This window comes from Prunus dulcis, chromosome 5, assembly GCF_902201215.1.
Source record: "Prunus dulcis chromosome 5, ALMONDv2, whole genome shotgun sequence".
Taxonomy (NCBI): Eukaryota; Viridiplantae; Streptophyta; class Magnoliopsida; order Rosales; family Rosaceae; genus Prunus; species Prunus dulcis.
Genome location: NC_047654.1, coordinates 4,680,392 through 4,694,005, shown reverse-complemented (window position 1 = coordinate 4,694,005; position 13,614 = coordinate 4,680,392). Strand labels below are relative to the sequence as shown.

The window sequence follows — 13,614 nt, the reverse complement described above, 5'->3', positions numbered from 1 at the left end:
AGCTGTCCTAACAGCTGGAAAAAAAAAACAGACTCAAGCAATGCACCTGGCATATAAGCACAAGGCACACAGCTAACACAAAGATTAAAAAACAGATTGAATATAAACTGACATAAAACTTAGTAACTAATCTGAAATTAGCTAGACAGTTTACATTTTAACACTCCCTTCTAAAGTGCTAGCTGATTTCACTCCAAGCATTCTCCTCAAATAATCAAACCTGTCTTTGGGAAGAGCTTTGGTGAAGATATCAGCAATCTGCTCTTCTCCTTTGCAGTAGAGCAGTTCAATCACTTCTTCTTGTATTGCATCTCTAATAAAATGAAACTTCCTTTTAATATGCTTGCTTCGTTGATGAAAAACTGGATTTTTAGCCATTGCTATGGCTGAAGTGTTGTCACAAAACACAGTTGTTGCAGTGGTCTGTTCTTCCCCAAAATCTTCAAGAACAAACCTGAGCCAAATGGCTTGTGATGTAGCTTCTGCTGCACTCACATACTCTGCCTCTGCAGTAGAGAGAGCCACACTGTGTTGTTTGACTGATGCCCATGAAAAAGCACCACTTCCAAATGAAAATGCATATCCAGAAGTGCTTTTCATATCTTCCTCAGATCCACTCCAGTCACTGTCACAGTAACCAACTAAGAGAGCAGATTTTCCAGTCACATACTCAATTCCATAGTCAATTGTGCCTTGTATGTACCTTAGAACCCTTTTAGCTGCCCCATAGTGCATCTTAGAAGGGTTGTGCATGAATCTTGCAAGCAGGCAGGCAGAGAACATGATATCTGGCCTGGTTGCAGTAAGGTACAGCAGGCTGCCTACAATTTTTCTGAACAAACTTTCATCTGCAGCATCACTTCCATCCTCTCTTTTCAATTTATCAGTAGCCACTAATGGAGTGCTTACTGACTTGCAGTCTTTGAGTCCAAACTTATCCAAGAGAGTGAGAGCATACTTCTTTTGATGAATGAAGATGCTCCCTTCAGTTTGTGTTACTCCCATACCAAGAAAATGGTGGAGTAAACCCAAGTCAGACATCTCATACTTGCACATCATTTCAGCTTTGAATTCTTTCATCATTTCATCACTACTTCCTGTGTACACTATGTCATCTACATAGATTGACACTATTAGTGTTCCCACACCTTCCTTTGTTCTCACATAGAGAGTGGCTTCACTTGGACTTTTGTGAAAACCACACTGATTCAAGTAGGTGTCGATTTCACTATACCAGGCCCTTGGAGCCTGCTTCAACCCATAGAGAGCTTTTCTTAACCTATACACCTTATCCTCATCACCTTTAACCACAAAACCATCCGGTTGATCAACATAAACTTCTTCTTCAAGGACACCATTTAAGAAGGCTGACTTGACATCCAATTGCCATAGTTTCCAGCCTTTCTGAGCAGCAAGAGCAATGAGAGTTCTAATGGTGTCTAACCTTGTCACAGGAGCAAAGGTTTCATTGAAATCAATCCCTGGTTTTTGTGTGTATCCCTTGGCAACAAGTCTTGCTTTATGTTTTTGAATGGAGCCATCAAGATTAAGCTTAATTTTGAATATCCACTTCACTCCCACAATTGGTTTACTACTTGGCCTATCAACCAATTCCCAAGTGGAGTTTTTCTCTATCATAAGTATCTCCTCAGTCATAGCCTTCCCCCAAGCTTCATCTTTGACTGCTTCTTCAAAATTTTCAGGTTCAATGATGCTCATCTTGCATTGAGCATACACTTCACTCAAATTCTTCCATTTCTTTGGGGTGTGATCATAAGGTTCTAATGGAGCAGAGTATTGAGTAGCATGCACATCACTACTTGTTTGTGTTTCCATAGGAGACTGCACAATCTGTTGCTGTAACAGATTTGGTTCTGAATCCAAATCTGATACAGTTGAACTTGCTCCATCACCCCAAGACATAGGAATTTGCAATGCCTCACTTGTTTCCCAATTCCACATTGCTTCTTCATCAAAAATAACACTCCTAGACAGCTGAATCTTTTGAGTTCTCAAGTTGAGCACTCTATACCCCTTTTCACATACACCATATCCTACAAATACTCCCTTCTCACCTGTGTCTTCCAGCTTGTGCCTTTTCTATGTGGGGATGTGAATATAGCATAGAGAACCAAATATTCTCAAATGCTTGACACCTGGTTTTCTTCCACTAAACTTCTCAAATGGAGTGGAATTGTCCACTGCACTTGTAGGGCTTCTGTTTTGTAGATATACAGCTGTATTGACAGCTTCTGTCCAAAACTTCAAAGGGATTTTCTTCTCATGCATCATGGCTCTTGCCATTTCCATCACAGTACGATTCTTTCTCTCTGCAACTCCATTCTGTTGTGGAGAGTAGCCTACTATCAGTTGCCTTTCTAATCCCATCTCTTCACAGAACTTTGAGAAATCCAAAGATGTGTATTCTCCACCTCTATCACTTCTTAGCTTCTTAATTTGATAACCACTTTGTAGCTCAACCATGCTTTTGAACCTTTTGAATATGTTGAATGCTTGAGACTTATGCTGCAAGAAGAACACCCAACACATTCTGGTGTGGTCATCAATGAAGGTGAGGAAATATCTGTTCCCTCCAAGAGTGATGGTCTGCATTGGACCACATATGTCTGAGTGAATCAGTTCTAGTGGTTGAGAGGCTCTCCAAGCTCCTTCCTTATCAAAAGAGCTTCTGTGATTCTTGCTTACAGCACAACCTGAGCAGACCTTCTCATGTTCTTGTAAATTAGGCAGTCCCTGAACCATATCTCTCTCTTGTAACAACTTCAAACTAATATAGTTTAGGTGCCCAAATCTTCTGTGCCACAGCCAGGATGTTTCTCCAACTGTTGCTCTGTTTGCCATAGGAGGATTGACATAGTCAAGATTTAAAGGAAAACATCTGTTTCCCTTCATTGGCACTCTTGCAATGCAATCTTCCAGCTGCCTATCTCCATAGATATCAACTGCATTATCACCAAATACAAGCCAATGCCCATGTTCTATCATTTGACCTACACTTAGCAAATTTTCATCTAAACCTGGTACAATCATGACTTCTTTGATATATCTAGTCACACCCTTCATTTCTATAGCCAAAGTCCCTTTGCCTATTGACCGCACTAGATCACCAGTCCCCATTTTGACTTTACTCTTCACACTTTTATCAACATTTACAAGTAATGACTCATGGGAAGTCATGTGATTGCTACATGCACTATCAACATACCACATATTCACATTCTTTCCAATTGTTGCAGCATGACATGCATAGAACATAATGGCAGGTTCAGTTACCTGATTTGCAATGTTAGCAAGTTTTCCTGCCTTGTTTGCTTGGTCACAGTCCTTGACAAAATGACCAAATCGATTGCAGCCATGACACTTTGGTTTTCCTTCAAACCAACACTCACCATAGTGTAGCTTCTCACAATGTTTGCATTTTCCAGATTTGTCTCCTTGACTTGGTTTTCCCCCTTGATTGGCACAGTTTTGAGGTTTAGAATCCCATTTCTTATCCTTGGACTTCCAGTTCTTCTTTGATTTATTAGAGCCAGAACTAGAACTTGATTGAGATCCTTTTGAGTTTATGCTCATGCTGCTGAAAGCTTTCTCAGTGGTGCTTTCAGCATGTCTTTCAAGACGCTGAGCAAATCCTCTTAATGCTGCAATTACCTCCTGCACTTCAATAGTTTCAATGTCCCTAGTTTGCTCAATCACATAACAGACTGGATCAAACTCCTTGGTTAGGCTTATTAGCAGTTTTTGAACTATCCTCCCTTTGGTCAGATCTTCTCCATATCCCTTCATCTGATTCACAAGCTCAAGTAGCCGAGTGATGTATCCAGACAAGATCTCATCATCCCTCATCCTGGTGTACTCAAAATCTCGACGCAGACCCTGCAGCATTATGGATCTGACTTGCTTATCACCATGAAACTCCTGATGCAAGATATCCCAAGCACCTTTTGAGGTTTCTTCATTTGAGATTCTGGGGAAGATGTCATCTGAAACAGCACCTTGGATAATACCAAGAGCCTTAGCATCCTTCATCAACAAGGACACCATCTCTGAATCTGATGACCCTTCTTCATCAGCTTTTGAATCTGGAACTTGAAGGCCTTTCTCAACCAAATTCCAGATTCCATGAGATTTGAAAATTGTTCTCATTCGAATCTTCCAAAACTCATAGTTCTCCCCATTGAATATTGGAGCTCTAAGATCACTACCTCCTGACCCAGCCATCTTAGACCAGAATCAATGAGCTGAGAGTAGGAATTTCTCGTTGGATTTCCAGACTCAGCTCACACAGCTTCAACTCCCACTATCCAGATTCAACCTGCGCACCTGATACCATGTTGAATATTTGGATTGCGAAGGGAGCAAGAAATCTGCACAGAGAGAAAAGAGAGAAAGAGAGAGAGAGATAGCAGTTTGCCTTTCTGAATATATTAACTGAATTCTCTTGCTCTGCATAAACATTGCAGCAGAGCTTATATTCTCTCATGAAAATTACATGATCTCTCTTACAGCCTTAGATTCAAATCTAACGGATTGCAAAAGTAGGCCAATGTGAGTATGACACATGGCATTACACAGTTGTCCTAACAGTTGGGAAATCAAAAACAAACACAAGGAATGCACCGGCATATAAGCACAAGGCACGCAGCTAACATAGGACTAAAACAGATTGAATATAAACTGATATAAAACTTGGTAACTAATCTGAAATTAGCTAGACAGTTTACATTTTAACACGGTATTGTTTTTCTTGGACATCTCGGGGTCTTGTGGGTACAGCATTGCCCAACAGGCAGCTCTTTTCCACAGTATTAAGTCTCTGTTTATGAACAAACCATTGATTGTAGTCTGCAACAAAACCGATTTGCAGCCATTGGAGGGTATATTTGAGGAAGACAAGAAGTTAGTCGCAGAGATGAAAGCTGAAGCTATGAAGACAGTGATTGGTCAAGGTGGTGAGGCTACTCTAGAATAATATAGAAAAGTCCAAACAAATTGAGAAAAGATGACAAGCCAAATTTGAGCTCTACATTAGAAACATCCTATTAATTATATAATGTATTGTAACTAGACTATTCTAGACTCATGTTATAACTAGTGGCTGGAAAACATTTTGAGATGTCGGTTAACCGACTTCACTAGATATTTGCCATCCATTGAGTCGGTTCAGCTACTCTATAAATACCTATTGCAGCCCAATTATGTATTCAAGTTAAGAATTAAAGCTGAAAAACTACTAGTTGTCTAAACTCACATCAGCCACCTCTTGTATCCAACCAACTCTAAAGCCCTTGTACCCTTCTTATTTCAATCAATAAAATAAAATAATCTTGTTACTATTTCAAAAGTTTTCTATTCATTATCAAGCTATTATCCTAAACCTCTCTTCTCCCTAGAACTAACAGTGGTATCAGAGTTTATTCTGATGAACCTTGGGTATTGGTTCACTACTCCTCCATCATGTCTACCACTAGCCAAAAAATTGACCCTCTTTTTATTTTTATAGGAGAAAATTATGACTTCTGGAGTATTTTCATATGCCAGAAAAAGTACACTGAGAATCTTTTGAAAAAGTTCAAAATGTACGGGTGCAAGACAGTTGCTACTCCACTTATAACCAATGAGAAATTAAGAAAGGAAGATGGATCAAGAAAAGCTAATGAATTAGTTTACATAAGTCTCATTGGGAGCTTACTATACTTAACAACTACAAGACCTGACATCATGTATGCGACGAGCTTACTATCAAGATTCATGCAAAATCCAAGTCAAATACACTTTGGAGCAGCAAAGAGAATATTAAGATACTTGCAAGGCACAATTGACTATGGCATATGGTATAAGCCCACTACAGATCCAAGATTATTTGGCTACACAAACAGTGATTGGGCTGGATCAGTAGATGACATGAAAAGCACATCAGGCTATGCATTTACAAATGGATTAGGAATATTTTCATGGTCATCAAAGAAACAAGAGACTGTGGCTCAATCATCAGCAGAAGCCGAGTACGTAGCAGCAGCAAGTTCAGCATGTTAAGCTATTTGGCTCAAAAGAATATTTAAAGATATGGGAGAATGCCAAATAGAAGCTACTGAAATACTTTGTGACAACAAGTCTGCTATAGCAATGGCAAAAAATCCAGTATTTCACAGCAGGACAAAGCATATCACTATCAAGCATCACTTCTTACGAGAAGTCTAAGCAAACAAAGAGGTTGAGCTCAAGTATTGCAAGACAGAGGAGCAAATTGCAGACATTTTCATTAAGGCACTTCCAAGACCAAAATTTGAACTGCTACGAAGCATGCTCGAAATAACACAAATGTACATTAAAGAGAAGTGTTAAAAAATAATGCACACTTGTACTAGAATAATATAGAAAAGTCTAAAAAAATTGAAAAAAGATGACAAGCCAAATTTGAGCTCTACACTAGAAACATCCTATTAATTATATAACGTATTGTAACGAGACTATTCTAGACTCATGTTATAACTAGTGGCTGGAAAACATTTTGAGATGTCGGTTACCATGCAATAACCGACTTCACTTGATATTTGCCATCCTTTGAGTCGGTTCAGCTACTCTATATATACCTATAGCAGCCCAATTATGTATTCAAGTTAAGAAAGCTGAAAAACTACCAGCTGTCTAAACTCGCATCAGCCACCTCTTATTCATTATCAAGCTATTATCCTAAGCCCCTCTTCTCCCTAGAACTAACAGAGAATGAGAATGGCGGTGCCGGTGTATACTCCGCCAGTTTGAAGAAGAATTATATCTTAGCTAATGATGAATGGAAAAAGGATCTCATGCCAGAAATTCTTGATGGGCACAACGTATACGACTTTGTTGATCCTGATAATTTTGCATTGGCTTGAGGACTTGGAACGAGAAGAAAGATACCGGCAGGTGATCTGGGAGCTCCTCTAGTTGCCTAAGAAAAGTCCTCTGAAGATGGAAAGTGTTCATTGTTGGTAGCAGGAAACTGATTCATTAGTATAGTTAATCCAGTTTCTGCTTCTAGTTCAAGTTAATAGTGATTCTGTATGCTACCTGCTGGTAGGTATTGACTACATGTTATATGCCTTTGTCTGGTGTGGTTATTATCATTTTTGGGTTGAGAAACTGACTCTCTTGTGCATTAAAAATAAAATACCGTGAATATAAATTAGATGTTTTAAATCATGTGATGTTCTGTGAAGATTAGTTTTTGAATTGATAGCTGTTATTTTTACTCCGTGTCGTATTTTTCTACTCATCTTATCTTCAAAATTTTAAAGACAAATTTATCCCTTTGTAAAATGACTTCTAAGAACTTAGGATATTTTAAGAATAATGGTGTTTACTTGTATGAGTGCGTGTAAATAAGAAATTTTTTTCTACATTTAAAATGAAATAAAAACTATGCTTAATTCAATGGGTATTTTTAAAGTTTTCGATAAGGACTGTTGATATTATACTCAAATCAAATTTAATAGACTCAGGAGAATACATGACAAATTTAATCCTCTCAGCACATTCAAATAATAAACTCTTCACAAGTTAGTGATTATCAAGTTGTTCTTTTACTATCTTTTAAGAAATAAAAAGCCTCGCTGATTGATACTTCCTACAAAGAGAAGAACACTTGCAAGGCAGCTTCGAATGTAGAAACATACATTGCTTGAATTAATATTTAAAGGGTGTTTTAACAATACCGGTGTATGGAAAATAGGATTGTATTTTTTTCAAATTTACATGGTGAGTGGGGAATTAAGGCAAGGGTGGAGATAGCAGTACTCTTTGAGTTATGATATAGTTTCTACTTTCAATGTATGTCTATGTTACACGGATACATCCAAAAAGTAGGGTATGCGAGTATCCGGTGAGTATGAAATATGATACATATACGATACGTTGAGTTACGTATCAGATATGCTCATTGAAGTATTGATAACTTTTAAGACATGTCGACTAGCTGACACGACAACGACTTGGTGGGTCATTTAAAAAATATCTAGGAATTTTTATGGTTGTTTGAAAATTTTGTAAAAAGTTGGGTAAAAATATAAATTTAAAACTTCAACCTATAAACCCATCCCTCTTCTTCTCTAGAGGGTTAGAGTTTTTTCATTTTAGTTTCCGCGATAGATGAAAGAACAAGAATTCAACCTAATCTTTTTCTCAACAACATCTGCTCCAAGGAACATCACGCACATTCACAAGGTCCAGCTCCATCGTCACTTCTTCTTCTATATTGCTGAACGAGGTATTTTTATTTTTTATTTTAAATAAAATTTATATGACTTTAATATTGTGTGGGTTGTTTATGTTGCACGGACACTCCAAATAATTGAAGTGGTGAAGTGTCAGACAGTTTGATAAGTGGACACGCTTCGGATACACCTCAGACATGATCAACGACTTTGACACGGTCAAGTCAAGACACTCCCCAAACACGGTCAATTCTGAGTTAAGACACAGCAGGGATGATTTTACAATTTTAAAAATAAAAATGGGTCAAAACATAATTGCTGAAACTTTTGTGGACATATTTGGAAATGATTTAACAATTGGCGTTAAAATTGTAAACAATAACCCTAAACCCTAAACCCTAAACCCTTATCACTTCCATTTAGCCGCAGCAACATCGCATTTGTAAATCCACAGCCTCTGGTTCGTGGTTTTCTTCTTCCCTCCCTTCACATTCTTTTCTTCTCATCTTAATTTTCATTATATTTGCCTCTTGTTGTGTTGCGATTGACAACAATTCTTGCGAACTGTTATCCAGGTGAGGCTTTGCACATTTTTTTTCTTCCCTCTGTTTTCTTATCATATGTATTTGTTGAAACTCCATCATGTAATATGAGATTAGATCTCGGTTTTAGAAGATTCGGTTGAAGAGAGAAGCATTGGATTTTGTTTTGCTTAATTTTTTAAAGTTTTTTTTTCTTAGCTGATCACTTGACATAGGACGATTAATAGCAATCTTGGTCGTGAGAAGCATCTTGTTGAGTGGTTAATTCACTTTCTTTCATTTTATTATGCCTACTGCTTTTGATATATGTGAATTTGGTTGATTAATAATAATATTAATATGAGATTGCGGGTGGGATGAATTTTTCTGAATTTGGTTTATTAATTTAATTGGGTAGGTGTATTAATCTAAAATTTGGTTCATGATAAATATGTGAGAAGTTCTCAGATTCTCACTATGGTAATCAACCTTGGTGTTAACTTGATTTTGTTTTATTTTTGTAAGCAGGCGAATAAGTGAAGATGGTGCAATATAACTTCAAGAAGATGACTGTTGTACCAAATGGGAAGGACTTCATTGACATCATCCTATCTCGCACCCAGAGGCAGACCCCAACTGTAGTCCACAAGGGTTGTGCAATTTCCCTCCTCCGTTCTTTCTATATGCGTAAAGTAAAATATACCCAACAGAATTTTCATGAGAAGCTCTCCACAATCATTGATGAGTTTCCTAGGCTGGATGAAATCCACCCTTTCTATGGCGACCTTCTTCATGTTCTCTACAACAAAGACCATTACAAGCTTGCTCTTGGCCAAATCAATACTGCAAGGAACCTTATTGGAAAGATTTCTAAAGATTATGTGAAATTGTTAAAGTATGGTGATTCACTTTACCGATGCAAATGTCTCAAGGTCGCTGCTCTAGGCCGCATGTGCACGGTTATAAAGAGGATTGGTCCAAGTTTGCTTACCTAGAACAAATTAGGCAACACATGGCAAGGCTACCATCAATTGACCCTAATACCAGGACAATATTGATTTGTGGCTATCCGAATGTTGGAAAGAGCTCATTCATTAACAAGATCACTAGGGCTGATGTGGATGTCCAGCCCTATGCTTTTACCACCAAGTCACTCTTTGTGGGACATACGGATTATAAATACTTGAGGTACCAGGTAATTGATACACCAGGGATTTTGGACCGCCCATTTGAAGACCGTAACATTATTGAGATGTGCAGCATCACAGCTTTGGCTCACTTAAGAGCTGCGGTGCTGTTTTTCTTGGACATCTCGGGGTCTTGTGGGTACAGCATTGCCCAACAGGCAGCTCTTTTTCACAGTATTAAGTCTCTGTTTATGAACAAACCATTGATTATAGTCTGCAACAAGACTGATTTGCAGCCACTGGAGGGTATATCTGAGGAAGACAAGAAGTTGGTCACGGAGATGAAAGCTGAAGCTATGAAGACAGTGATTGGTCAAGGAGGTGAGGCTACCAATGATGAGGGGGTACTCTTGACCATGAGCACTCTGACTGAGGAGGGGGTTATTGCTGTAAAGAATGCAGCTTGTGAGAGGTTGTTGAATCAGAGAGTGGAATTGAAGATGAAATCCAAAAAGATAAATGACTGCTTAAATCGTTTTCATGTTGCAATGCCAAAGCCACGTGACAACAAGGAAAGACCCCCATGTATACCTCAGGTAGTTTTAGAAGCAAACGCTAAGCAAGCAGCAGAGAAGGAAAAAAGAAATACAGAAAAGGATTTGGAGAATGACAATGGCGGTGCAGGTGTATACTCTGCCAGTTTGAAGAAAAAACTATATCTTAGCTAATGATGAATGGAAAGAGGATGTCATGCCAGAAATTCTTGATGGGCACAACATATACGACTTTGTTGATCCTGATATTTTGCATAGGCTTGCGGAGTTGGAACGAGAAGAAGGATACCGGGAGGCAGATGAGGGTGATGATAATTTTGAGATGGAGGGATTGGAATTGACTCCAGAAGAGCAAAAGACATTGTCTGAGATAAGGAAAAAGAAAAGCTTGCTCGTTCAACAACATAGAATCAAGAAAAGTACAGCAGAGAGTCGACCAACTGTACCAAGGAAATTTGACAAGGACAGGGAGTTTACAACAAAGAGAATGGGGAGGCAGCTATCAAAGTTGGGACTTGATCCTACTAAGGCAATTAACAGAGCTCGAAGCAGATCTGTCTCAACTAGGGGCCGAAAGAGGGAGAGATCACTTGACAGGGATGATACTGATGGTGGTGATGCTATGGATGTGGATACACCCAACAAGAAGCAATGCATGTTATCTAGATCCCGTTTGAGGTCAAGATCAAGGCCTCCAACTGAGGTTGTCCCTGGAGAGGGATTCAAGGACTCTGCTCAAAAGGCTAAGGCACTACAAAAGGCCAATAAATCTAATAAGATGAGAAACAAGAATGCTCGTCGTGGAGAGGCAGATAGGGTCATTCCCACTTTAAAACCAAAGCACTTGTTCTCTGGAAAACGATCAATTGGAAAAACTCAAAGGCGTTAAAATATTTGAGGTACTCAGACACATTGCATCACTTTTCAATTCAGCTTGTCTTTGTTTTGAGCACTCATGGGAAACAGTTATATATGCTGATTTTCCTTTTTCTCTGACCAGCTTTAGGGATGCGTATGCTTCATGCAAATTACATGATTTATGGGACCAGTTGCATTCTATTTTTTGTGTCTATTACATGCATACCTCATCAACCTACGCTTCCGTGTATCAGATGCGTACATGTCAGAATAACATTCTCGTAGCTACCAGATGGAAGTTTTTGGTCCGTTAGGAAATGCTAGTGTCATATTGATCATTAAAATTAATCTCCTGTTCTGTGGTGTTGATTTGATTTCATACTATTGAAGCTATTAAGACTGAAGTAGTATATTTGTCATGTGCTCAATGTTTTTTATGTTTCTGCAAGCAATCAGTATACTTTTTCTTCTTGCAGGGAGGTAGATTTGTGCTTTGTTGTATGCACCATTGTGGAAAATGATGGGGAGAATATGTTTTTTCATTATATTTTTGTTTACAAGATTACACAGGTATATATGTATAAGCTAGGGAAGGCTAACATCCACTGGCCAGGTTAATGAAAGAACCCGCCCCGAATTTTCCCAAAATCCTAGACGAATCCTTTGGAATTCCTGACATCCCCCGATGCCAGGCCCACTTATTAAAGACCGAGACTTTCTGCCGAAATTTCGGCAGAGTCTCCCTTATAAAATGGACATTTCCCAAAATTTATACCTGCATAAAAACACAATTTATATTCCCAACTGGCAGCATGCACAATATCAATTCATGCAATTCACACAAATGGCCTTCGGCCTTTCAACATTTCAACAAACTACCAGACACACTAACAAAACAATTCATGCCTCGAATAAGGCGGGCAATACATTCAAATAACGACTATGATTAACATTAGTCTGCGGCTGCACCTAACAACCTTAGGCTGCCTACGTACCCTCCTTGAGGGATCAAGCCACACGTAGTTCTCTCATAAAACCCAATTCCACACTCAGGCGATACCTCATTTCATTTCTCTGTATTCCACATAATCTCCCCATACGCCGGTACAACCAACGCCACGTATGGGATCTGTCAACACGCCGGATAACCTACGCCACGTGCGACCATACCATACTATCCTAATATCTCCCTATACGCCGGTACAACCAACGCCACGTACGGGGTCTGTCTCAACGCCGGATAACCTACGCCACGCGAGACCTGCACGTCATATCACATATCTCCCCATACGCCGGTACAACCAACGCCACGTATGGGGTTTGTCCACACGCCGGATAACCTACGCTACGTGGGACCTCAACTTTCACTTGGTGGTACTCATAGTGAATCCCAAATCCGGGGAGGTACTTAAGGTAGTGCGTATAGCACTCCAAACTGACATTCTAGACTCTTTTGTACCCTTGTACAAAAGTATATAACTTTAGTTATATAAACAAATATTCTAATATTGCGTAAACCCCAACAATAGTCTAGCACCAGATAATCCCCCCTGGAAAGGTGAGATTACTCCGGGAGACTCGCGGTCAACCAAGGGTCAAACTACCCTAACCCTGGTCAAACGGGCCCACGGGGACCACGACCTCCAAACTCTGATATGAAAGTTCCTATGGGTTCTATAAGGTATAGGACACTTGTCCTACAAGTTTGGTTCAGATCGGAAGGTCGGATCGCTCACGATCGCACGATCTAACGGTTAATATAAAATATAAACTTTAAATTATTAAATCGGAACATTCGGGGCTACGATTCACAATCCGTGAATTCCTCCACGATCCTAGAAATACCTAGATTAACATATATTATTTTCGAGACCATCCAACGGTCCCAACCTATCGAACCCGGATAACGCCCGATAGGCTATATCCGTTCGATAGTCAAACGACGTCCGAATTGAGATCCGCGAAATCCTACGCGCTCGTGACGGCACGAGGACCTCAAAACTACCCAGAGACACGCCACCACCCTCGCCCACGCGCCGCCTCACGCGCAGGCAGACCGGGTGTCCAAAGCGATTACGGTTTGTCGAAAAATCTTGGAATCGAGACTCCAAACTCCTTACCTAGGTAAAACACCCCATTTGGAGTCACTTTTGTTCTTGGACAACCCCCAAAAAGTGGCCGGATATGGCCGAAAACAGACTCCCAAAATCGGCAGAATTTCAAATCGAAGATCAGCTATCCTAGGCTCAAAATTAACGAAATCCTATCCAACCATCAGCTAGAGCATAGAAAATAGGTGGAAAACCATACTTTACTCGTCAAATTTGGAGAAGAAATG

General features: G+C 39.5%; 1 pseudogene across 1 annotated transcript; it reads left to right on the top strand.

The window, feature by feature from the left end:
• Positions 1-8,648: 8,648 nt before the first annotated feature.
• On the top strand, positions 8,649-11,705 carry LOC117626909 (annotated as a pseudogene). Its single transcript, XR_004585662.1, has 2 exons — positions 8,649-8,791; positions 9,266-11,705. The product of XR_004585662.1 is annotated as a nucleolar GTP-binding protein 1-like (transcript).
• The last annotated feature ends 1,909 nt before the right edge of the window (positions 11,706-13,614 follow it).